The sequence below is a fragment of the Arachis ipaensis genome, chromosome B07 (genome assembly GCF_000816755.2).
Source record: "Arachis ipaensis cultivar K30076 chromosome B07, Araip1.1, whole genome shotgun sequence".
Taxonomy (NCBI): Eukaryota; Viridiplantae; Streptophyta; class Magnoliopsida; order Fabales; family Fabaceae; genus Arachis; species Arachis ipaensis.
The window spans coordinates 119,493,025-119,498,082 of NC_029791.2; the positions used below are offsets into that span (position 1 = coordinate 119,493,025).

Genomic DNA, 5,058 nt, shown 5'->3' on the forward strand with positions numbered 1-5,058 from the left:
AACACTTGTTTTTTTTTTTTTTTTTTTAAGTTAGGAATGAGACTCGAACCCACGACTTCGAGGTGAGCATAGAGAGACTATGTCATTTGAGCTGTAGCTCGTTGGCAATTATAAACCACTTGTTATTACAATCAATTCCACTAGGAACCAAGAGTGGGATCAGCCAACTTCTAACAACAACTTTTGGGTTGGATCCCAAAGCCCAATTTACCAAAATCATCTCCCGAATTACTCAGCTATAACCCTAATTGTTTAAATTTTACTGTTTCACCCCAACACCTTCTACTCCCATCGGTTCTCACCCTCCAACTCAAAGCCATCGTACACCTTGTCCCACAGCGGCGCATCAGCAAGCACAAACACCATCCCCCACGGCGGCGCAGAACCACGGCGAGCACCATCCCCAGCGACGATGCACCCTCCCAACGACGACGGTGCATCCTCAGCGGCTCTCTTCTAGAGGTTTCAGTCACATCTCCGCCACGCATGCAACAACAACCATCTGCGTCAACCAGTTGTCCATTGTCCGATACACTCAACGCCGCTACGTGAAGACCATCTCTGCTTGCTGGAGGCGTGGACAGGTTTCCTTTAGTTCAGTCGCCGACTTCAGTTCTACAAGCATTCTCAAACGGCTGTAACAGGTAAGTGGATGGTTCTTAATTGATTTTGTGAATGCACATGTTTAATTAGGGTGTGTTCTACGGCAGATTAAATTTTGATGAATTGCTGGATGTTGTTCTCTAAATTGCTTAATTTTGGTGAGTTGATGCAATTGGAACTTGGATGATGCTGAAAATAGGGATTGGAAGTTGCAATTGTTAGAGTTTCGAAGTTCTTGTTTGCAATTGTTAGAGATTGAAAGTTGCTTTATCTTTAGGAGTTGGATTTTGCTGAGTTGCATGTGTGGAGATTCGATCGTGCAGTTTTTTTTTTAAATTGGACTTTTTTTGCTACAAAATTTCGTTTGTTTCCCATTAAAAAGATTGGATGCTGTTTATTTTAAGCGTTGGTGTCTTTGATAGTATTCAAATTTAGGCGATTAATTACTACTTAGTTTACTCTACATGTATATGCTCAAATGTGTTGTATTCGATACGCGTGGTTTGCAATTTAAATAGAAAAATACAAAGGATTCAATTATCTACACATGGTGAAACAGCGCCATTTTATCCACAAATTTTTTGTTTATATATTGCTGATCATATTAAACAGATGTTCGTTCTAATGCGTATGTGGATGGTTCTTGATTGATTTTGTAAATGTACATCTTCAAGTAGGGTGTGTTATACGAAGGATTAAATTTTGTTGAATCGCTGGATGTTGTTCTCTAAATTGCTTTATTTTGGTAAGTTGATGCAATTGGAACTTGGATGTTTCTGAAATTAGGGAAAAGGAAGTTGCAATTGTTAGAATTTCAATGTTGCTATTTGCAATTGGTAGGAATTGAAAGATGCTTTACTTTCGGCGTTAGACAACCATCCTGTATGCCGTGACCAGCCCAAAAACAAACTTAAGGAAGTGAGAACCCCTGCACAGCACCGAGCACAAAGACCATGTTGCAGCGTGCGGGGTTACTTACGAAAAAATTAAGCAAGGGAAAAAAACAACAGAAGAAGAAAGATACCTAGAAAAATCATGATTCTGTATCTGTTTGAGACACTTGTGATACTGCTTTTAAAGTATTTACTTTTTTAGGCCATACACAACGTGTTTTTGTGTAGATAGCTGCTTGTTTTAGGCAACATCCACGTGGATGTTGCTCCTGTTATGCAGCAGAATGTTCCTTTACCCTTCTAAATGGATGTTTCTGAATATATGTTCGAGTTTATATGTGTTAATTAGTAAAGGATGCCTATATTTCTTTAGGTAGTGAATGTCTTTTCCGTTTTCCAATATTTCTCAGCAGGTTTCTTGGTGTTTATACATTATTTTTTTTTTGCCAATATAAGTGAATTTTTGTTCTATTAATTAAGAGCATCTTTTATCTTCAGACTAAATGGAAGTTTTTTTTATATATTTTACTAGTTTTTTTGTATTGCATTTGTAGATGTATCTAGTTCTTTAAGCATTGTATGGCCTTTTTATGTAATCAACCTACTCGATAGATTTCTTTGTATAGATACCAGTTTGTTAATGCCAATATCTATATGGATGTTGCTTTTGTTAGGAATCAGGATGTTCATTTACCTTACTAAATGGATGTTTCTATATATATGTGCTTAGTTTATCTGGGTTAAATAGTAAGGATGCCTTTATTCTCTTTAGAAAGTGAATGTTTTTTCTGTTCTCCAATATTTCTCACCAGGTTTCTTGGTGTTTGTACCTTATTTTTTTTAGCCAAGATATAAGTAGTTTTTTATTCTGTTAAGCATCTTTCGTCTTTAGACTAAATGGAGGTTTCTTCATATATTACCCTAGTTTTCTTGTGTTACAGTTGTGGATGACTGTATTTGTTTAAGAATTGCATGGCCTTTTTTTTTAAATCCTACTCGACATGTTTCTCCGTGTAGATACCTGATTGTTTTTGCAAAGATCTAAACAGATGTTATTTCTGTTAAGTATTCGGATATTTTTTCCATACTAAATGGATGTTACTTTAACAGAAGCCATGTGAATGACAAATCAAAAAAGTTTATCCCACATAAGTAACGATAAATTTGTCATCATGCTAAGATGCAATGAAAGGAATCATAATATTCATTCAACTTATTCATACAGTTTGCAACACTGTAGAATCAAGAATTCATAATGACAATAAATAATACAAGAACCCTATATTTTGTTAGAGGGGTGAGGCTACATCGTTTAGAAAATTGTTATATACAACTAGCTAAGCAAAGAACACTTTCTATCTGCTACACTTGGATCACGTCTTTTTCACTCATCCGGTTCATCAACTGCGGTGGTCGGGCGGCACTGCTGCAACTCTCGAGGGAGAGGTCGATGCGATGGTCGGCGGCGCTGCTGCCAACGCGGGAGAGAAGGGTTGCGGTGGTCGTCTTTGCTGCTGCGAATCGTGGAGTGGAGGGGATACGGCGTTCGCGCGAGAGCTCCCTCCAGCGGTGACGTGCATGGCGCAATCTGGTAGTGGCGAAGCAGCGTTCTGGGTGACGGAAGGTTCAGGCAAAGAGAGGGGTGGTTACTGAAAATGTGTTTAAACCTTTAAAGAGATTAATTTTTTTAACCCTAATTACCCAAAACTTAATTAATGCTAATTATTCAAATTTTAATTTTTTAAAAATTTAAAAATTAATTATTAAATAATGTTGTTTAAGTTGGCTGGTTCAAAGCAAAAATAAATCAGTTATTAATACTTTATTGTCTGTTAATACACTAGTTTACAATCATATGTGAGGTTAATGCTTGAGGTTGGCGCCGTAACCTTTGATGACTACTCACTTTTGTTTTGAGTATTAAACTCCTCAAACATCAATACATCATACTCTTGTCTCTCTAGCAGATATTTTTACATTATTAGTTTTTATTATTTTTGCTAAAATAGATATCGTTGTCACCACTCAGAAGCATACAACTTCATACACAATTATCTTCGATATACTGAACCAAAAAAAATATTAAAAAATATCTATTTTGTCATTAGCATAAGTCCACCACCCCATACGACATAATACACAAATATCTTTCCATTTCATGAACAAAAGAAATATATCAAATTCGTTAAGCCTGGGTTTATTATTAATCTTAGGAATGGTTAGCCCTTCATGCCTTTACTTATCATCTATAGGGTTGCGTTTGTTTACAAAGATATATAAGATACTAAAACAAAAACACAGAAATACAAAATTATGTTTAACAAATGAGACATGAATAGAGATAATGTATTTAGAGACATTGAATTAATGTATTTTGTATTTATCCTGACAAAAAAGATACAGAAACATTAACAAAAGACATAATTTATTTTTTATTTTTTCTTTTATTATTTTTGTTAATTTTTTATAATTATATTTTTTATTATTATATTTTTCATCTCAAATTTTTTTAATAAAAAAAATAAAAATTTATTCTAATTTATCACCAAACAAAATATAAAAACACAAAATTTTATGTCTTTATTTATCAATATCTTGTCCTATCTTATTTTCAGTGTCTTGTCATGTTCTATTCTCTGAAAACAAACATAACCTAGAGGTTTTGCTAATATTCAATGCATTAAAAACGTTATGGTATACTTAACCAACGTTCCTAAGGCACATGATAGCAAAACTCATTAATTATTAATCTTTAATTTTTCCTTTATCTCTTGAAATAATAGTTCAAAATGAGTGATCTTTAGTTCAAACACTTTTTTTAACCAAAGAAAGTAAAATTAGGAAATTAGAGAATAAACTCAAATGAGTATAAAAGAATTATTCCCCAATCAAATATTTGTTCAATAGTTAGTATTCATCGTATATTGGAGTAGTTCGATATATAGCTAATAACATGTCTAAATCTTTAATAGAACAAGTCAAAGTGACAAACATATGTATAATAAATCATATCCTTAATTATATATAATAAACTTGTCTTTTAGTTTGAATTATTTAATTAAACCCTAGTAATCTGTTATCAAGTCCATGTACAATGTATTATATGTGAGTTTCCAAACGATCGGATGCTTAATAATCTCACTATTCTTCCTATTTCTGTATACTAAAAATTAATTATTAAATTATTTATTATGTATTTATATATAAATATATATTTTTAAATTTATTTTTAATATAAATTTTTTATTAGTTTAATTATTCTGTCGATCCTTATAGTTTCACTAAATTTTCAATTAGGTCCCTATACTTTTTTCCTTTTTGATTGAATTCCTATACTATATCAAATTTTATAATTAAGTCTCTGTCGTAACAAAAATACAGGAATTAACAGAATATTCCGTTAAACAAAATAAATATGCCTAACAATTGATTGAATTTTTTATAATATTCCGTTAATTTTAATATTTTTGTCATGGTAAAAACTTAGTTACAAAATCTGATAGAATATAGGGACCTAATTAAAAAAATATAAAAAACTAATTGAAAATTCGATGAAATTATA

The 5,058-nt window shown here is 32.6% G+C and overlaps 1 long non-coding RNA gene across 1 annotated transcript; it reads left to right on the plus strand.

The window, feature by feature from the left end:
* LOC110264397 lies at nucleotides 117–1,819 on the plus strand. Its single transcript, XR_002350526.1, has 2 exons — nucleotides 117–644; nucleotides 1,444–1,819. It is a non-coding gene; the product is annotated as an uncharacterized LOC110264397 (long non-coding RNA).